This window comes from Mustela lutreola, chromosome 8 (assembly GCF_030435805.1).
Source record: "Mustela lutreola isolate mMusLut2 chromosome 8, mMusLut2.pri, whole genome shotgun sequence".
NCBI lineage: Eukaryota > Metazoa > Chordata > Mammalia > Carnivora > Mustelidae > Mustela > Mustela lutreola.
Genome location: NC_081297.1, coordinates 42,762,287 through 42,784,763, shown reverse-complemented (window position 1 = coordinate 42,784,763; position 22,477 = coordinate 42,762,287). Strand labels below are relative to the sequence as shown.

Below are 22,477 nucleotides of genomic sequence, written 5' to 3'. Positions count from 1 at the left end.
ACCACTTCTGTGCTTGAGTTGCAAGCTGAACTAATATTTTTATTTTCACGGGACACTATTTTTACTTGAAAGAAAGATGGACTAACTATGGTTATTCAGACAGGTATTTGATAGGCATTTTTTAAAAAGATTTTATTTATTTATTTGACAGAGAAAGATCACAAGTAGGCAGAGAGGCAGGCAGAGAGAGAGGGAAGCAGGCTCCCCGCTGTGGAACTCGATCCCAGGACCCTGAGATCATGACCTGAGCCGAAGGCAGCGGCTCAACCCACTGAACCACCCAGGTGCCGCTCCATAGGCATTTTTTCGAAAATAAATCATGTGCCTCTGTCACTTCCAGGAAAACAAGGACCATTATTGTTACCAGTAATAATTTTTGAGCTTTCAACTGAAAAATAGAAGTTTAGTAAATATGTATCTGCTACCAGGAGTTGGACGGCTTCTCAGTATTTAAAGTCTTTTCTGATGAGGTCAGTGGGCATTTAGAAAGTCTGTGATAAGGGATTTGGTCCTTAAACATTGGGGATGGGAATATTGTCAGTCTAATACAGGCATAACTGATTGTACAATTTTGTTAAAATCTTTTGGCAAGCGTTTAACATTTCTTTTGTAAAGGAATTTACCTTCAAGCCTTGGGGCCTATGAGCAAAGTCTACCTTTCCCAATAACTCAGGGAATATAAATACAACCCAGTTGGCTCCCAAGTAGTTGGTCCAGTGCCTTGTGAATAGAAATTTAGAAATGCTTATTTTATTGCACTCCACCACGAGTTAGTTGCATTTACTCATGTAATGTCTTTTTTTTCTTTTTAAGAGTGCATGACTTATAGAATACTGAAATCCAAGTTGAGATAAAAGAGGATACAATAGTAAGTCCTGATCTTTCAGAGTTTACTCAAGAAGATAGGAAAAAATAGGAAGTTTTTTTTTTAAACTTTCTATATTGTAAGAAAAAAAAGAAAAGGGAAAACCCTTGAAGATTATAAGTCATACAGAAAACAAAGATACATAACATCGCAATGACTTCAGCATTGCCATATTGTTCATTTCCTGGCCCACAGAGCTTTGTTCTCTTTTTTAAAAATTCTTTTTTCCCCAAATTCTTAAAGCTCCATCCTTCTAGGATGAAGACAGACTTCTGCCTCCTTTCTTCTTGAATAACCTGTGTAAAATCAGGTCATTGTTACTTACCTAAACATACTAAGTTGCAGGCTCTATGTTAGCAAAAGACCATTTATAATTGGTTAATTACTTAATACACATAACATTAACTTCCATTGGTTTCCACAGTGCTGGCACACTTCCACTGTGTTTCTGGAGGTCTCATTATAATACCTCAAATAGCTATTCATGACTTTGGGTTTTCATGATGATTTTATAATTGTCATTACAAGATAAAATATGTGTTAACACTTGGTATTTAAAGTTGTATACCAGAATTTGAAACAAATTTGTAGTATGAAAAAAAAATAATGTCCAGGTCTATGATTTTTATACCATTGCAATGACTAAGATAAAATTCACCACATAATCCACCAAGATAATTGTGGGAAATTAGTATGCTTCAGTTATTTGAAAATAGGATATAATCCTCAAAACATTGAAAATGTTCGGTTTTATAGCTATGTGTGCTTGTATACAAATATAAACTGACTTCTTATGGTATAATAATCTGAAACATAAATATACAGTCTGCTTTTCTACTCTTTTCTTTGTTGTGTAAATGTCCCCTAAGTTTTACATTTCCTACTCTATTCCTAGAGTAGAATGTGTTGGAATAGAGAGGAAAGAGCAGCTTTCAGGATGCCCCCTAAGAGTGTGTGATTGTAAAATGATTTAAACAACCTCTGATGGTTTGCTTGTGCTGCCTGTATGAATCGTCCTTTTTGCTAGGAATTTTGTACTAAAATATGATAGAAATGAAGAATTAAGGAAAGCCTTCTTTCTCCTAGTGGTGGGAAATGGTTTGAAACTTGTTATCAGTTGTTTTCAGGTCATGGTTCATTTCTTTGTTAGGAAACAATATACAATGGGAGAGACACCCCTTGGAAAGGGGAACTACTCTAACCTCTTTTTATCTATATAAATTTCAACAAGTGACCTCACCTTTAATTTGGGGATCCTAACTGATATCTGTCCTACCAATTTTGTGGGATAAATGGAATCAAGTTAGAAAGCATATTCGAAAAAGATTTTCAATTTATCAAATGTTCTGCAAACAAAAAAGCTATTATTATTATTATTACTACTACTACATCATTATTAGCATTATGTTCAACACTGTTAATATTTTTTTTAAAGATTTGCTTATTTTTTTTTTTAGAGAAAGAGCACACACGCTTGAGCAGGGGGAGGGGCAGAGAGAGAGGGAGACAAGCAGACTCCTATCTGAGTGCAGAGCCCTACCCTAGGACCCAGAGATGATGACCTGAGCTGAAACCAAGATAAGATGCTCAACCAACTGAACCACCGAGGCACTCCTGTTGCTATTATTTCTAACAGAAGTCTAGAAGGATCCTTCGTGTCCAATTACCTCACCAATACTCAGTTCATTTCAACAAAATTCTGCGTGACAAGGAGTTCCCTAATTCCCCAGGCAGTTCATTACCAGGATTTTAATAAGATGGAGAATGTGAGCTAAAACATACTTACCAGAAACTTCACAAACAGAGTAAGAAATAATATAGGAGATAGAAGTCTTGTGTTCCATGAGACTGCAAAGTAGTAAGTATGAAACAGCCATCAGAGAGCCCTGAAACAGAATGAGAAGGGGCAGGCGTGGGGAAGAAAGGGGCCTGTTGGTTGAGATTTTGCTCAACTTGAATTTCTCCAATCTGGACCTAACCACAGTCTGGATTAAGCCTCTGCCAATCCGGCCTGGAGCAGACCTGGGCCATTAGAGCTCTTTGGAGTAGGGAGACCACATTACCCATTCTCTTCTAATCTCACTTTGCCTCTCTGCCAGTCGCACTAAACCTATTCACTTTACCTCATTTTTAAGGGTCAGGCTTACTGGGCATAGAGGACCTCTACATGAAACGTCTTCCCAGTTGCTTCCTAATGCCTGGAACATACTAAAACATAAGGAAGTGCCTTTAATTCCACATGAAGAGATTATAGGCTTTAAATACCAAGGCCACCGTGGTAACTAACATCTGTGAGTCTCAGCGCCTTAGTGCTAAGAGGGAGGGAGAGCAAGATGTGGAAAGGGCTCATTGAGATAGCAGAAGACAGATCTTCCCATTTTACAAGTGTGCCGTGGAAGTGACCGTAGATGTTGCAGAGACCACCCGCCCAGTCTCTACCAACACAGGCAGCTCTGCATCATATGATTCAGGAAGCTGTTGTTGAATATGGCCGATTTCACATAAGGGAGTTTTGTCCTGGGACAGAACAGGGTGTGGGGAATTGCTGGGTGGATTGCATATTAGGACAGCAAACTGAGTTGCATCTCCCGTTACCTAGCTGTGTGTGGGGCTAGCTGGGTCACCATAGCAGCACCAACACCAAAGAGTGATGACCTTATGATTATTTGATTTGGGTAGAGTCCCACAGTTCTAGGCAAGCCACATGCCTTCTCTGTGGAATAAAGTGGTGAATCAGAAGGATGCTCCCCACTCTAAATTGCATGGCTCTCTATGGAGCCACCTCCATTCATCTCAAATGCAGCTCTCTTTACAAACACGTGGATGAGCCCAGAAACAATAATGACCAGTCTGTTTGATGCACATTGAAATTAGGCCAAGATAGTAGTCCATTAAGGACTTATTAACATTATTTCAAAACTAAGGGCTGAATGTTTAAATCAAGAAAGAGAAAAGGTGTTTTCCTTCATTCATGGTGCTCTTTCGTTCTCAGAAAGAAGCAGTCACTATTGGGAGGAAGGGATGTGTATCCTGACTACCCTTTAGGTGAACCTATTGCCAGCGGTGATCAGCTTTCTCTTCAGATTTTTAATTCAGGTGAAATGCATATTTCAAGTTACCTTGATGATCTACAGGGCAGTCTAGGGGAAGCAATCAGAAAAAAAGTATCAGGGACTGCTAGATGGAATGCATTTGAAGAATTTTCTGATTACTTATTATCGATGCAACCTACCATGTCAGCTCTTCACTTTGTGATTGATTTTTCTCTTTTTAAACTGATGTGTGAAGCCCCAAAGGAAAATGAATGGCAAAATATTGTGCTGAACTAAACTTAAGTCCAAGGTAAGAGGCTGTGGAAAAACACTTGGCTTGGTCAGGAGCTAGGACTGTAAAAATGGGCTGGAGACTTGAGGGGGAGGCAGAGAAGCTGCTGTTGGAATGCTGAGATTTCAAAACATCTCCCAACCTAGCCTCTCAAGCCTATCTTATATACTCTCCATTGGGTTGACAAGCCCATAGGCCAAATCTGGCCCTCTGTCCGATTTATAAACAAAGTTTTATTGGGACACAATCAAGCTCAATGTATTGATAGACGCCATCTAAAATAAAACAGCACAGTTGAGTGGCTGCAGTGAGAACCAGATGACCTGCAAAGCCTAAAATATTTACTCTTAGTTCCCTTTCAAAAAGTTTGCTGACCACTGATGTATTTGTTAAACAAATCAATAAGTAACTTATGTCAGTAGGCACCCAGTTTGTGGGTGACCAAGTATGAGACCCAGTTTTATTCTTAAGGAACTTAAAATCTAGTTAAGGAGACAAAGCTTAAGCATATGTGATAAAATGTTGAACAATAAAACATAATATATAATCAAGGGTTAAACTGTGACGGGTAGACAAGTACCAGAATTTGAAGAAAGGCAGGGAGGATCTGTGAGTCCTCTAGGAGTTCGAGCAGGCACTGTTTAATATAATAAAGTTCCAGAATACCATAAGAGCTTGGATGGTCCTTTGAGATCCTCTGTAATTGGATTTGACCTGTATTTCTACTCTAGTGTCATTTAAGTCACTGATATTTTTGGCCCTGTACTTTGGGGATGTCTTTAATGACCAGAACTATTTCTGAGTAAGTTTCACTGACTGATTTTTCTGGGATTTGGAATTCCTTCAATATCCCCAAACTACAGAGAATTTAATTCAGTCATAGTGGCATAATGTCTTTCTTTTTTGAAGAAAATATAGTATAATGAGAAGAACGTGAGTTTTGGAGTCAGAGACTCCCTGATCTAGATCTTGGTCTCCTCTCCGCCTTGCTATATAACCTTGGGGGTTCTGTTAAGCTCGGGGCCTCAGTTTCTTCACCCACAAAATAAGGACAATAATAACACACACATCTTCAGGTTGCTGCAAGAACTAAATCAAATAATTCATGAGAAGCGCTTAGAATCTAAAGTGTCTGGTACAAAGATGGAGCTCTATCAATGCTTTTACGGTTGGCCGTTGCTTTTTTTTTTTTTTTTTTTTAAAGATTTTATTTATTTATTTGACAGAGAGAAATTACAAGTACACTGAGAGGCAGGCAGAGAGAGAGAGAGAAGGAAGCAGGCTCCCTGCTGAGCAGAGAGCCCGATGCGGGACTCGATCCCAAGACCCTGAGATCATGACCTGAGCCGAAGGCAGCGGCTTAACCCACTGAGCCACCCAGGCATCCCGGCCGTTGCTTTTGATAACAGCAAGATTTATGCCCTGGACAAGAGAGTCCCACATCCAGAATGAAAATTAGTGCTTTATCATTTATAAAGGCACTTTGCATATGGTAAACAAATGTACTAATGCAAAGTGTGGAATTACTTCTCCCCCTTCTTAGTTTGCTAATGGTTGTGATTCTTAATTTTTAACATTATCCCCATTGCCAGGCCCCTAATTTATTTCTAGGATGTCCTTGGGAACTTGGGGGCAGGGAGGAGTATATAAAACATGCAAATTCAGATCTACACCCTGGTGTACTAAGGGGTCTTGAGTACTTTTGGGGGGTCTGTATTAACTGTCTTTGGAGGTGAGGCTGGCTGGCAGTGGTACTAGCCTTGTGGTTTGGGGATCAGCATCCGTAGGTTTTCTCCTATTTCTGAGACTATGGGAGAAATCATTTGGTAACCAGACGAATGTTTCTTATTTGTAATAGAGAATAATGACATTCAGTTTTGTAACTGGAGTATTCCTGAAAGAGCTCTTTGACACACTTTAAGTATTTTGATGTCATCATAACCTATGAGGCTTTAAAATCAGGACTGTCCAAAGAAAGCTGTGCTTCCTCTGTGGATAAAGCCTGATGAGAGCATTGCTTTTTGTTTCCTTTGAGGTAATTTGAAGATTAAAGGGCAAGGTGTTTTCTACATTTCCTGTTGGTAATAAGCAGCCTTCTACAGCTTTGACCTTCGCTACTGTTACGGACTCCTAGGAGCAGTGCCTGTGACCCCAGCCAGCCTGGTTCACGCCATTCCGGGGATCACTGCCTCCAGGTGCTTTAGTACAGCTTCAGAGAACTGCAAACACTGAATCCATAGTTTGGTTTTGTTGCTTTTGTTAAGAATTATATGGGCTTTATAAGAAAACAAGAAAATGTCAGGAAAACAAACATGTTTATTTAACCCAAATAAGCCACAATTAGTCTAAACTGTGAGAGCTCTTGTAATAAGTAGGGCAGCTCCTGTCTCCCTAGTTCCCTGTGAAGTAGGTAGCAAGTATCGGTGTATTCATTTGTCAGATAGCCTTTATGTGTAATCATTTATTCGCTCATTGAACATTTAGTAGGCTCTTATAAAGGAACAGGCACAGGACTGGGAGCTGAGACTACTACAGTGAACAAGACAAGCATGCCCTGCCCTTCTGGAGAGTAGAGTCAAACCGGGAAGATGGACACCTAAACAGGTAATGACAATCAGGTGGGGTCGGCGCCATGTCAATAGTTTAGGAGCACATGGTGGAAGTACAAGGAAGCCTTCGGTTCCTTTAAATGATTTGCCAAGAATAATAAAATGAAGGTGTTGTACATCCTCTCTTTGACCCAGACCAGGGTGGAATGGGCCTAAAAGTCAGAGACTGGGCCCTGGTCATTCTGACACCATGAGTTTTCTTGGGTGGTTTCAGCTTTTTGTCTTAGAGAGGCAGTAGAGATTGTCTAAGTAATGGCACAGACATCGTATCCCAAAGCCATGTTGCTCCTCTCTGGCCTTGGAGCAGAGCAGACTAAGTAAGACCCTCCCAAGGGCAATCCTTCTTCCTTGGGGACTACCGAGTCCTGGCCCCATATTCTTCTGTATGAATAGTAGGTTCTCGAACTACCAGTAGTTTTCATCTGCTCGGCCCTCCCTCATTCTTCTCCTAGGGGTTTCCCTTCTGGAGAGGACACATTGTATTCTCTACTTCTTCACACTTGTCACCCTGAGGCAAGGCAGAGAACCCACTGTCATCTACGAAAGGGCTAGTTTACTAGTCAGTAGAGCCTCCTATACCCTATCCCTTTCCCCAATGCAAAAACGATCATCTTCAAGTAGGGCTAGCAAGGTGTACTCATTGGGCTACATTTATTCTTTCTTATTCTTCCTAAGGAGTTACACAGTTTTTATTCCTTCACTGCATTTTGTGAAGTAAACTATAGTGCTGGTTTGTCATAGCCCCAATTTCCCTTCAGTAGGGGCTAAAAAATCCAGGAGAATGCTGGCTGGAAGTCCGCATATGGGGATCCCAGGAGACCTTCTTTGCCCTGCCTTAAGTTAAGAGTTGATAAAGGGCAGGGATAATTCCTAGACATTCCAGCTTGAATTATCACCAAGATAAGCAGTTTCAGCCATTTCTTTTTAGGGAAGAAAACTAAAGAAGCAGCTTTTGTGAGGTAACATCAGCTTAGCGGAGAGAGAGTGTAGAGCAGACATTCTCAACCCCGGCTGCACATCATAACTGCTTGAAGGTATTTGAAAAGAAGTACCAATGGCCAAGGCTCATCCAGACAAGTTAATCAAACTCTCCAGTTGGGTCTTGGTAAATTTCCTTAAAATGAGTCTAACTGCTGACTGGTTCAAGAGCCACTGGACAGCCTGGTTGGCAGCCTCTGTGCCAAGGACAAGCTTCCTGGGTTTGAATGTGGCTCAGCCAGTGTGGGTCATTCCTCATCCCATGTCAACCTCAGTTTCCTTCTCTATAAAATGAGGTTCCTAATGAATCTGACTTTGGACAGTTGTTGTTGAGGATTAAATATGAGGAAAGCACCTGAAACCTATCAAGTACTCAATAAAAAACAGTAATGACAAAACAGGACTAGACCAGGCAATGCTCTGTCCACCATGATCATTTATTAAGGCCTGTGGTGATCAATTCTGCAACAAACGGGCTGCTGCATCCTTTAAATGATCCACTTTATTAAAAAATGACATGAATGGCCTTGTTTCTCAAATAAGGAAGAGTATTCCTTATTTTAAGCTTCTTAAACCTCATTCTGTTTAATGTCTCCCGGCTGGTATAATTTATTTATTTGTCCATCCATTTGTTCTTTGATTTGACAAACATTTGTCATGTTTCTATTAGATTGCCAAGTACTATCTAAATATCATCAATATAACAAAAATTAAAAACAGGCCCTATTTTCCAGGGGCTTAAGTTTGATGGAGGGGATACATGGAGACAAATCACCGAACACTGTCTTTACTATGACAATAGATTTATAAAAATAAATAAGTACAGTTCTAAGAAGAGTTTCTGGTCCTCCAGGGAATCTGGGTGACCAAAATACTATTACAATTTTGGTGTTACTTAAGGTGTCAGATGCTGGCTTCAGCCCAAGATATTCTGATTTAATTGATAGGTATGTGACCTAAGCATAAGGAGTTTTAAAAGCTTCCAGCTGATGTTAACGTATGTTCAAGTTTGGGAGCCACTGATTTAGGAACTTCTTACTCATCAAGGATACAACTCTAGATAGACTGGAGCTGCATGCTTAGGAGGCTTATGGACATGCCTTATACTTTGGGATTGGGAGTTCATTCTCTAGGCAACAGGCTGCAACTGAAGAGAGAGGTGACATATGATTTGCAGAAAGATAATTCTGGCTGCAATGTAAAAAATGGCTGGAGACAGGATAACCCACTGGGGAGAAGAGATGACACCAAGGGCCTAAATTAGACTGGGATGGTGGGACTCTGATGCCAGGTATCAAAACCCTGGGCCTATCGGGGAAAGGAACAGGAGTCAGAGCAATGGAAATATTTTGCTTCTGCTGGTTTTCAGCTTTGAAATTGAATTGCCGTCTTGGTAAACATCTAAAGAATTCAGTGGATATTCCATAAGTTGGTCTTTAAATGAAGACAGCCCCTTCAAGAATTCTCAAGCTTTTATGGGTTTCAGAATGACACAGAGGTGGGTTTTTGCCCTTAAAAAATAAAGGGATGCAGATTCTGTAATTATTCAGTTAATTGTGGCAAAGTAGATCATTAAGCTCCCAAATAGACTTTTTGGAGGGAGGGGGCAGGAATGGTCTGGCTACTTACATTGATCCAATTACCTGGATAATTGCCAAATATCCACTTACCATTGTGAAGTGAAGATTTTTTAAAAAATTTTTTGCCTTATCTAATGCTTCGTGTAATCAAAATGTATTTTTATTGTTGTTGGGTTTGTGGAGCTAATGTGACTCTGGTGGCGAGATGACTGGGTTCATTTGTCTCGTGCTCCATGAAATTCAGTTGTCAGTCAAGTCCTAATGCCAGACTCATAAAAGTCATATGTTTTAAAACATAAAAATCGGGGCACCTTGGTGGCTCAGTGGGTTAAAGCCTCTGCCTTCAGCTCAGGTCATGATCTCAGGGTCCTGGGATCGAGCCCCGCATCGGGCTCTCTGCTCAGCAGGAGCCTGCTTCCTCCTCTCTCTCTCTGCCTGCCTCTCTGCCTACTTGCGATCTCTGTCAAATAAATAAATAAAATCTTAAAAAAAAAAAAAACATAAAAATCATTCTTTGCTCAAGAGTCATGCAAAATCAAGCACCCGGCCAGAGTTTGAAGATTCCTGGTCTAAACTTTGCACAAAACAACACATAGAAGGCTGATTTGCAGCATTTGCTGATTTCCCTGCTGTAGCTATCTTACTCTGGCTTGATTTCACATAGCAACGCTAACGTCACCGGCTGCAGAGTAGGGGAGAGGTGCTCAGTAGCCTATGGTTTCCACCGTTTAACAGACGTAATAATGCTAAGAACAAAGATAATGATAAAATGTAGTAAAGAGTTCGGAAGTAATGAGGTTTTGACTATCTCTCCCTTTTGTTTTTGATGCAACTTATTTAGTTGTAAGCTTACATAATTTGATACCTGCTATGTTTAACAATTGGTACACAAAATTTCAGAAAATTCGTAACGATCTTCCCTCACCAGCTGGTACAAGCTGGCTCCAGCACACCACTCATAGGAGAAGGGAAGGGGGAGAAATGGCTGGGGTAAAAGGGAGGGAGAGAGGGAAGATGAAATTCTATGGGCAAACCCTTGATCCTTCAACTGAGAGGTAGCCAAGCTTGGGCATTACATGAGGCAGCAGCTGATTTTACAGAGCTAATTTGGTCTCTCTATCTTAATAAGCATGACTCAACTAATTTGGGAAGAAAACTCAGTTCAGTTTGACCAATACCTGGCAGACACAGAACTCAATTTAATACATGGCAAGTCTGATTTTTAAAACACAGTACGAGAATTTACATGTGAGTAAAACTGTGATGGTAAAACAAAAGATAGAGCTTTTGCTTCACCATCATGTTGGGTTTTCTTTCCCGATCCGGCTCTCTTACAAAAATGCACATAAACTGAAACGAGCAAAAGCAGCACTCCCGTTCCTAACCGAAAATAATAATAATAATAATAACTCTCCTTTTAACATTGCCTGATGTGGGAGTAAAATTTGTCACTCTCCAGTGAGAGATGGGATTCCCGATTTCTATGGATGTTCTTGAAGGGAGAAGAGTAGACGTCAAATGGGGCAGCTCCCTGAGTCATTTCTTGGGCTCTAAGCTGTGTGAGTCTTTAACTGCTCCAGAATGGTGCAGAATGGATGGTTTGGTAGGAACGAAGGAGGAAGGGGAAAAGCAGAGGTTGAGATGTTTGAGGATGGAAAGTAGAATCCAGATGCCCTCTAACATGTTATTTTTGTGAGGGGCATTGTTAGATTTGCTCACAGATTGATTCAGTTTTGTGCCCATACTATGTTAAATATTATTTGAAATGAACTATGAAACTATACATATTTCATATTTACCACCTTAAGGTATCCTTAAGATATCTATGGTAGATGGTTTTATGTTTCTATTGATTTCTCATGTTCTTTAACTTTCTGTAGGGAGGACGCATTTGGCAAATTCCTCGTATGTTTCTCACTCTACAGCATCATGGCATGAACATGGTGGGCAATCTTGGAAACAGTGCTAAAGACAAACATTAAAAGGTATATGATTCTTTCAGAGGCCCTCTCTTTCTCTTTCTCTCTCTTCTCTTGGAAGCTGAAGGAAAGGAAGGAACAGAATCTCAATAGTAAATGCCCTTTGATGGGCATCAACAAAAATACTTGCTAACTTTCACTGAGGACTCTCTGTATGCTAGATACCATGCTAAGTATTTTATATGCATTGCAGGATTTAAATTTCAGAATAACTCTGTGGAGTGGGTACTAATATTATCCAGATGTTTCAGATAAATTAACAAGGATCAGGAATATTAAATAAGTTGCCCAGAGTCACTCACTGAATTTGGGAGGGCTGGGTGGGGTGCCTTGGACTTTTCTCCAAATCTCTGCTCTGTGCCTTTACTTCCTCATATCTTCCTTCCCAACTCATTAATCAGGGTAGGTTTCCTGATGTCGATTTACATGGAGTTAACTTCAGAATGAAGGAATAAAAATAGAAGGCACTGGGGGATGGGAAAAGGTAGACTTCTTAAGACAGATACAGTAGAAAAGGAGAAGAAAAACTCTAGATGCTTTAAGCTTCCCAAGTCTATAAGTACACTTGGCTGGAATGAAATGGTTGAAGGGGAAAGAAAGGAAGACAGAAGGGCTGATTTGGTGGAAGGCCATGGAGGGAATAAAATTAGACATTGTAGTTACAGAATAGAAACACTGAAACTACACTGAATCTACAGCATCTCAGGAATGAAAGAGAACTTGAATGCCATCTGCCTAATACATACATTTGCTCTGTGTCTTGACAAGATGGTTGTTAAGCCTCCTTGAATGCCCTTGAAGACGGAGAACCCATTAGTAGTGTATTAGAAAGTTTTTCCTTGTGCGAAACCTGTAGATGGCTGCTTTACTGGCCAGGAACTAACTTCATAAGGCCATATACAACAAGTCCCAGGATAGTCCCTAGGGTAAATACGGAATAGTTCCTAGGGTAAATACAGAAATAGCCACACATTGACTATTTTTTCCCCAGTAGTAAAATTATTCCTAAATACTGAGTTCACAGATCCTCCTTAATAACTGATTGTAATTCAGAACATTTCTCAATCAACTGGCTTCCTCCTAGGTAATAATAATAATAATAATAGCTGATAATAGCTGATTGGGTGTTTATATGCCAGGAACTTTATATGTATCATTTGCTATGCTATTATTATTTCTATCTTAATGAGTTGAGGCTCAGAGAGCCTGAATAATTGGTTCAGGGTCACCCAGCTTATAGACAGAGGAGTTGGGATTTACATACAAGGAGCTTGGATCCGGATCTAGAACACCCAATAAATAAACCACTCTGCCTGGTATAAAAAGAGAATGTTATGGAAGGTGGGGTCTACCCAGGGCTGGCTTCATGGATCTGCAACTTGTACATTTCCCCTTAGAGGGGCTCTGAGCTTGGTTTGATGCTCTGCTGTCCTCATCTTAAAATTTCCAAAATATTGAGGGACATCTGGGTAGCTCAGTGGGTTGAGCCTCTGACTCTTGATTTCAGCTCAGATCATGATCTTTGGGGTCGTGCGATAGAGCCTGCATGGAGATCCCAGCTAGGAGTGCAGCCTGCTTGGGATTCTCTCTCTCTCCTCTGCCCCTTTCCCATTCATGCACTTGCACATGCACACTCTCTCTCTAAAATAAATAAATAAATCCTAAAAACAATCCTAGTATATTGGGAACAGGGAGCCCTGTAATATCATTTTACACTGAGTCCTGAAATTAAACTGGTTCTGAGCCCACCATTGAAATAATCAAGCTGGAAAAAAAAAAAAAAAAAAAAAAGAATCGAGCTGACAAATAAACCACTTTTGTGTGTGTGTGTGTGTGTGTGTGTGTGTGTGTGTGGTGGTGTGGTGCATCTAGCATTCTATAGTTCTGAAAGTTAAGATATAGAATGTTTTGCAGAAACCTGGAGAACCCATTCCCCATTCTGCCCTGATCTCACTGCCCTGGAGAGCCCCACTGGGCAGCCTCTGTGGTTCTGGTGACTAATGCAGGCATGGGTTCTTTCTTGTAGCTTCAACGCTAGGCAAGGAGGCTGCACTGAATTCCGGCCAGGATGCGTTTACATTTTTGGTTTGGGTTACTTTCTACTCCTTTGACATCGTGTTTTCTGTCAAATGAAATTTATGGGCACATTATAGTAGTTGACAGGAACACCAAGCCTCCAGGGTTTCCCTGGGAGAAACTTCCACCTGCTGAGTGAGAGCTTCGTCCTTTTGGCTCACGTGGGAGCTCTCGACTCTCCTCATCCCTTCCTCGGCTGGCTGTAAATGCCAGGAAGGCAGACTTCACAAGACCGGGCAGAGGTGGGACGTGGAACTGGAGCTGGGTCTTTCAGCAGCTGTTCCAGGAAAGGTCAGCTGGAAGAGGTCACGTCAGCGCTTCTGCTATCTGCTTCCAGTTGTCTTAGTGTATCCAGTTTAACAAAAATGTGGCTAAGTGAATGTGGCTCAGCCCGTGACTGCTGATTAGGAAAAAGGACCAATGCGTAATAACACACATCCGGCCAACACCTTCTTTCTAACATCGGTTGCCTGATGCGATGTTTCATTGCTCGTTAGTCTTCATTTCAACTGAAGTGGCGGGGAGGTACCGAGAGCCCTCACTGAGAGTTATGAAAGCTGGGTTTCTGCCCAGTTTTACCTGTTCCGATTCAGTGAGGGGTTGCTATAAGCTATTGCCAAGTCCGGCTCTTCCTATCCAGCCCAGGACTTTTATAAGGCTTCATGTTTGGGGAATGGACAGACTTTGAGCTTGCATTTTCCTTCTCCTGGCTCAAAGCACATAGACTTCCCACTGACGAAGGCATCTTTTCTGAGTCTTTTTCTTCATTGCACTGTGAGTACAGCATCAAAGCAATATGTGGTGGCAAATGGGCTCATCAGGAGAAAATTCCACAGAGGCTGGCCTTCCAGACTTTGCCCTTAGGGCAGTGGAGTCAGGCAGAATCTGGCTGGGCCAGGTATTTATAGAGGATATTCTTAGATGGGATAGAGTTTCAGCAGCTGGAAAAGCAACCCCACATCACGGTGAAATCGGTGGAGGCAGATTTAATTCTCCCTCAAGCAAGCCGGGGTCTCCCAGGGTCAGACACCCAGGTCCCTTATTTTCCGTTGGGTTAACCTCCGCACTTAGACCCCTGCCTTCAGCTGCATGACCCAAGATGCTTCCCTAGCATATACATGGTCCCGGCAACGGATGAAAGAAGGGGAGCTGCAAGTAAGCTGTGGCCGCCACACCCCCTCGCAGCCCCACCAGGAGAACTTCGTCTGTTGGAAGAGGGGAATGTCATCTTTATTCTGGGCAGCCACATGGGATATGGGCCAATGGATATTGGCAGATAAGTAACCGTCTCTGACATGTTGTTTTTATCTTGGGATTTGATTAAGATGAACCAAAATTCTGCCGGGAGCATCTGGTCTTCTGACCTGTCAGGAGATCGCTCTATGCTTTAGTATGTGCTCTTATCTGTGGTGAATTAGGAAGACTAAAGCGGGCACCAGCAGTCCTCCAAGGAGTTGGTGCAAGCCTGCAGCATGGTCTCCTACTGGACTGATCTAGGTCTCCCCAGCATTCCCTGCAGGCTTCTTGTTTAGACTATGCTGGAAAGTCATCTTCCTCCTTTATGATGCATCTTACTAGTGCTTGGGCTTCATTTATGCACCTGTCAAAGTGTAGTCTCTAAGCACTGGTTTCTACAGATGCTCCCTTCTAATGCCCTCTACAAAATGCTGCAGCTTTTAGATGTTCCCGTTTGGAGTCTCTGCATCTCTGTGGGATTTGTGTCTCTCTGTCTGTAGGGAAGGGAAGCAGGTCCCTTTTGGTGGGAAGAGTTACTTCCTACTTACAGTCAGAGTGGAAGTATGACATGTTCCGTGGGTTCGTGCTCCGTGTAACACCTGTGAATGCTGACCCCAGACAGCAGGGTCTCAGCAGAGCGGGGGCAGTGCTGTATGCCCCCCCTACCCCGTCCCAGGCCAACAGCTCATAGGCAAGTGACAAGGGGCATTGTGGGGGTGCACAGGGACTCTAGAAGTGAATGTGGCCAGGTGTTCTTCCCATCGCAGCTCTGTACATTCGGCACAGTGGAGGGGCAGGCAATTTCTTGTTGAGGACGAGTTTACTCGAAGCCTCCAAAGTGGTTCTTGGGTTCTTTCTTTTTAGCCTCAGAACAAGGCAGAGCCTTCTTCCTGCTTTTCTTTTTTTCTCTCACATTCCAGCCTCCTAGAATGCAGTCCTGTCTGCTGTATTCTGATTCAAATCCTCTTCTCCATTGGAGACTCAAATACCTCCTCTGTGAAGAAGCCTTCCCAGAAATAATGGCCTCTGAGTTTTTGACACTTGCTGTTTCCCCCTCATATTTCTTGTAACAGTTGACTCACACTACCACCGATCTCTGTTGTGAAGTATTTAAATTTCACATATTTTTGTTTTCCTTTCTCATGTAGGTTGTAAACCTTGAATTCTTTTACTCCTGTATTTAACAGTCATTTATAGTCATTTATTGGGGTCTGCCCTGCACCCTGTACTGTGCAAGGCACAGGTTATGCAAAGACGAACAATCCCCGTCGTACCACTTATGGAATAAAACTCAGGAGGAGGTATCTGGGTGGTTCAGTCAGTTAAGCATCTGCCTTCTGCTCACATCATGATCCCAGGGTCCTGGGATAGAGTCCCATGTTTGGCTCCTTGCTCAGCAGGGAGCCTGCTGCTCCCTTTGCCTGCTGCTCCTGCTGCTTGAGCTCACTCACTCTCTGTCAGATAAATAGATGAAATCCTTAAAAAAAAAAAAAATGAGAAGGAAAACTCAGGAGGGAAGGCAGTTCCTGGAAACAAAAACAGAACAAATGATTACTAGTAGACATATGTGCAAATGCTTTGAAAGATAAGAAAACCAACTGCCTAGAAATGTTGGAAAGTTTCATGAAGGAGCTGACATTTCTAATGGCCTATCAGATGCGAGAGGAGTAACAGTTGCTGGCTGACTGACACATGAGTGTAACTGGCTATGTTCCACAGCTTGAAGGAGGTGGGAGTTGGAGGTCTGTGCGTGTTTGTGTGGGCAAAAGAGAAGAGGAGCAGGAGAAAATGCTAAAAAGCTGAGTTGGGCAAGATGATGAAGTACTTAGGGGCTCTGCTAAAGCGTTTGGATTATCCTGTAGGGAATGGGGACCCTTGGAAGCTCTTGAGGAAGGGAGTGGCGTGGTCACATCTGTACACTGGAATGATGATGTTGGATTCCATGTGAAAAATGGATTGGGGTGGGGAGTAAGACCAGGGACAGGTGGATCGGTTCAATACAAATTCCTGCTGGAGGGTAGCACTGGCAAGAAGGGGTGAGGAGAGGCTAGGAATGAATGAAGGGAACACATCTGGGAGACGTGAGGATGTGGAGGAAGCTACAGGTGCCAGAAGCCTTCACGTCTCTGCCGATGCCATGTCTTACCTCGTAGCTGATAAATATCAACTGACTTTTAAACACTGCACAAGGGATGTGGACTTTGGTGAATATTTAATTTTTGTTGTTAATGCCTAAGATTTAAACGATATTGATATTAACATTTTTGAAAGTTGATTTTAAGGCTTTTGTGTGCGCTTACCGCCCAAGTACAAGATTTTGTGATGTTGATGATCAGCTTGTTTGGTGGTCAGACTATTTTCTCATTAAGTACCCTTTGTGATATTTTGGGGAGGGCACAGTACACATTCTGGGAGTACATAATCAAAATGTGTTCCCTACTATGTTTTAAAAGAAAAACAAAAACTACAAAATGTTTCTTTTACTTTAGATTTTATGGGTTAAAAACAAACAAACAGAGAAATAGCCTTCTAATTCTTTCCTGCCATTCCCCAAAGAAAGGTACTGTGGTGTTTCATTAAATTCAAGCAGTGTGGTTTGGGTTGTTTGTTTGTTTCCTGCTGTCAGGCCAGCAATCCGAACTGCGATGTTAGGGAGGAGGGGTTGAGAAGAGGAAAATGTCTCCTGGTATAATCTCTCTTCTGGTGTTGTCCCTGGGGTAGTATATGCCACCCAATGGCAGAACAAGAGGGTTTAGGAACGTGTCTTTTCCTTTTTGTCTGGTGTTGCCCATAACCACATAATTGTTTCTAACTTAATTGGTTCAGATGCTGCATTTTTTCTGAAGGAGATCAATCTTTCTCCTCTCCATCCCTCTCCTGTTTCCCCCCACCCCCCAATTTGTTAAGCTTCTGTGCTCTAATGCCTAAATGCTTAACAGTTTATCTGCTGATCCCCTTAGCTCCCAGATACTGAAAATAAATTAGCTTTATGTTACGACTGCTATTAATGTATTCATGTTTGTCTTGGCCTCTGAGTTATAGGTAGCCGTCTGCCTTGAACACTGCACCAGAACCTCTTATATAACCTCTTCCAGGCACTGCAGCAAACTTGAATTTATAAATTCCTGTGGAGTAAGAGGGGCTGACTTGAGCGGGGATGTTTGCAGCAGAAGTTCCCTTCCCTGGGGGTCTCTGTAGCTGATCTTTCCAGAATGACTATGAGAGGCTCAGACTCTCCTGACATGTCTTGCTGGATTATTCGCTGACCAAGTTTAATTGCAGGGATCCGGCCTGATGTCAGAATCAAGTTTTATGAAGAATGAAGTGCTACTGCCTTGACAGATGTAAAACTCTAACAAATGATCTAGCTTCATCATTTGAGAAATTTAGACAAAACACACAGATTCCGAATTGAACAGCTTGTCTCCCTAGAGGGGTCCGTTGGGCTGGTAACATTTAGCAGTTGGTTAAAAGGGATGCAGAGCTCCTTGGAAAGCTGAGGTTTTGAACATTTTTATATTGGCTTGCACTTCTTACCTGAAATCTTCACCAACTCTGTACGAGGACGCCAATCCAAACAAATATCTTCAAGCAAAGGTTCTAGAGCTTCTACAATATTCTGATTCCCCCCCACCGTGTTAAAGAATGCCTAAGGATGCAGTATTGAAACTAAGATTTTTAGGTTTTATTTTCAAAAGAACCGCATGAGTTTCTATTCAAGTAGATCTCAAAATGTGTCCCACAGGGTCACAGGGGTTCCAAGAAAGTGTCTCAGGAACTGCTTAGGACATGGAGAGAGGCCCTGCAGTCTTCTTCTGCCACGTTCATCCAGAACAGCTCCCCACTTTCATCTGCCTTGTATACTGGCCTTCTAAGTAAGTTTCATTCTAAGAATGAGTTCTGCTGCTTAAATAATTGGAAAGCTTGATCTAGCCCAACTTCTCAGTTTTACAGAAGAGTATACTAAGGGCCAGAGAGATTGTACTAACTGCCCACAGTCACAATGGCAATGACCAAGGTGGATCTAAAGCATTGATCTCTTGTCTAACTGTCCAGTGATCTTTACTTTTCCCAAGGACTCCTGGATGCATCAGCGCAGCCAGGACTAGCATGGGCCTATTAGCACCAACCTTACAGCTAAACCAGAACCTAAAAGAAGTTAGATTCTGCCTACTGAGAGGCCATAGAGCACAAAGGTTAAACACATAGGCGCTGGATTTGGACTGTCTGGACTCGCATCTCTTCTCCACCCTTGTTAGCTCTCTGACCTCGCATCAGCTCCTTAACCTCTCTCATGCTCTGCTTCTTCAACTGTGAGACAGCTGTCGTGGGGATGAAGTAAGTCAGGGCCTGCACAAGTACTGTCAACAGCGCGTGGCAAGGAGTTATTTTTTTTTTTTTTCGATAAACGTTAGTTTTTATTTAAAAGTTTGTATCACCAGCTCTTTGAATCCTGGGCTTTCTGTAACTTTGCCTTGGATGCCTTGTAACCTGTTGAGCCCATGACATCTGGTGCTGAGGATGACCTCGTTTGTGGGTGTGTGTTCCCTCCTGGCGGGAGGAGTGATAGGATTGTAGGATTGTAGGCTATTTGGACTGGAAGCTTGTTTTATGCTATAGATAACTCTGTGAGAGCTGAGGTCTCCTGGGATCAGAAATGATATGCCCAATCTTCCAGGATTTTCCAAATTGTGACATCTGACACAATCTCAGGGAGCCTGCGATCTGCCCTAAAACCACTTCTTATTCTTTGCATCACTATGTTTATGTTGCACTTAGAAAAACTGTTTCTTATTGAGGTGAAATTCACTGAACATAAAATCAAGCAGTTTATAGTGTGCCATTCAATGGTGTTACATACATTCAAAATGTTGAGCCAACAACACTTCTATCTGGACACCAAGCATTTGCTTCGCTCCTGTTGGAAACCCCATACCCTCTGAGAAGTCATTCCCCATTCCTCCCTCCTCCCAGCCCTTGTTAACCACTAATCCACTTTCTGTCTTTACAGATTTTCCTGGTCTGGATTTTTCAGATAAATGGAATCATGTATTATGTGAACTTTTATATCTGGCTGATTTCACTTGCCTAATGCTTTAAAGGTTCATCTACATTGTAGCATGCATCAGTATGTCATTCCTTTCTGTGGTTTTTATGCTGCATTTTGGTGAAAGGATCCCATTCTCCCCTTCATCTCCTAGCATCCCCCTCAAGTGAGGCTAACTGAAGGAAACAGTTTTCTGTTTTTTTTCCCTTCTACTCCAAACCTCCATCATTAATAAGACACTACACTGTGGTCCCTTTTTAACTAACAACCTGTCCCCGGTTTCTCAGGACAGGAGCCCAAGGGCAGAGAAAACTCACCAATGGCTAACCTTTTTAAAAAAATTATTTATTTTATTTTAAGATTTTATTTATTTATTTGACAGACGCAGATCACAAGTAGGCAGAGAGGGAGGCAGAGAGAGAGAGAGCAGGGAGCCTGATGCACAGTTTGATCCCAGGATCCTGAGATCATGACCTGATTCGAAGGCAGAGGGTTAACCCACTGAGGCACCCAGGTGCCCCTATTTTATTTATTTTTTTTAAGATTTTATTTATTTATTTGCAAAAGAGAGAGAGTGAGAGCAAAAGCCAGGGGAGGGACAGAGAAGCAGACTCCCTGATGAGCAGGGAGCCTGACATGGGACTCGATCCCAGGACCTTGGGATTATGACCTGAGCCAAAAGCAGACGCTTAACCGACTCAGTCACCCAGGTATCTACCAACTGCTATCCTATCTAGAGTCTATCTGTGAGGTGCCCCTGCCTGATATTTAGATACGTGCTTGTGCCCAGGTATTTGTGAATTCTGAGGACCACACTGGCAGCTCTACTGTGAAGAAGGAACAGACTTCAGGGCTTGGACAATTCCAGCCCCCTGATGATACTGAGGTTCTATACGAAACTCATATGGCTGTGGAGAGTCTCTCCCCGCTGCCCCAACAAGGTCAGCTCTGCCAGCTTTTTGTCCCCGCCTCAAAGGAGAATGAGCTAACATGTGGGTCCATTGGTTCCTGCAACAATGCCATAATGCAGATCACCAGAGCAGTGAGTCAGTGTCATTTCATGATATTGAGGTGTTCTATTTACTAACCAGATGAGTTCCTTGTCTGTAAGGATGAACATCTAAACTCTAGGGGAAAGATATATAAAACAACATCACCATACTAATCAGGCCCAATAATTCTTATTTTAAGGTTGGATCTAATGCGGAAGAATCTCTGGCATGCTTCTTTGGAATCAATTACAGTCAATTTCATCACATTTTACATCAGTTAAAGGAACATTGTCAAGATAAAATCTTGCCCAACATAGATGTCTTTTGTTATAATTTCCTCACTCTTGGGAACCAAGAACTTCATAGATTATTTTGCCAAAAATGTAGTTTTCGAGCCAGATTTTATGGGTTCAGTCTTTATTTGGGCCATGGGGAGGAAAGCAGCAGCCTTTTCCTGATCCCGCACTAGTTAGCTTTCCTGCTCTGGTCCTTCTCCACGAATCTCAGGTATGCCCTGGGGTCTGCCTTCTGTCTGCGTGCAGGGGCCTGTGTCCTGTTTCCTTAGGTGCTTGGGAAGTTGCGTCTGTCTTGTTGATGGGATGATTTGTGCTCATCTTTCCAGAGGACAGACATGGGCCACAGCAGGGCAGAGCTGCCTGGAAGGGGCCAGGGTGGGCATCCAGGGATCTGATGAGCATTAGAGCATAAGCAGGCACAAGGCCATGCTCCACAGGTCTGAAGCTGTGTGCAAGCCAACTTGTAGGCCCAGACACCCGTGAGTGTCCACTCAGAGAAGCTGAACTCAGAGTAGCCGAGGCAGAAAGGATCAAATGTGGGCTTTTATGCCATAGGTGAGTTAGGCAGCCAGAAAGAATACCAACAGCAGGTTGGGACGCTGCCCATGAGTTTAGATTCAAAAGCAGAAGCAAGCTTTGTCCTGACCTCTTTGACCTTCTCGTCTGTTCCCTGTGATGGGCAAGAACCCATAGGTGTGTGCTTGCTGCTGCAAAGCAAGACAGAATAAAAGGTTTTATCCCTGATTAAGGAGGGACAGAGAGGCCTGGACCTTGTCATAGGTCTCCTAACATGAGTCGCTAATGAGACTTTGTTCTGCTGTGGCAAAAACTCTGTTGTGTAACTACCCATGACCATTCCTCGTTCACCCACCGGGCAGACCCTCTCCTCATCATCAAAACTGGAATATCCAAAGGTTCAGACACCTCTTAATTCTCTTAGGGGTCCAACTCGGATTCTTTCTCATCACTATGGTCTCAATAGGGGGATCTCAAGAGCTTCTGCATGCTTTCCCTTCCCTGAGTCTTCTGGTGTCCAGCTGAGCTTGAGCTGGCTAAGTGGTGTGCCAGGTTCCTTAACACACAGGGGAATATGGTGTTGAGCTGAGTTCTCCAGGCTAAGCTATTTGGGAGACAATGCTTTCCTACCTCTTATCATTCCTTCCTTGTCCCATGTCTTTGGACAGAAGAGGATAGAAGAATACGTTTCTTTTTATTTCCACCCTTCTTTCCTTTTCTTTCTTTTTTATTTATTTTTTTAAATTTTATTTATTTATTTATTTGAGAGAGAGAGAGGGCATGAGCGGAGTGAGGGGCAGAGGGAGAAGCAGGCTCCCTGCTGAGCAGGAAGCCAGATGTGTGGCTCAGTCCGGAACTCTGAGATCATAACCTGAGCCGAAGGCCGACGCTTAACCTACTGAGTCATGCAGGCCTTCCTCCCACCCTTATTTTCTATGGATGTAAAGTTGGAAAATAAGTCTGCTGGAGTCTCTGCCTC

The 22,477-nt window shown here is 42.5% G+C and overlaps 1 protein-coding gene across 28 annotated transcripts in view; it reads left to right on the top strand.

Annotated features, from left to right (window-relative positions):
* Positions 1 to 22,477, top strand: part of CACNA1C (calcium voltage-gated channel subunit alpha1 C) — a 744,856-nt gene that overhangs the window by 34,047 nt on the left and 688,332 nt on the right. The window lies entirely within an intron of this gene.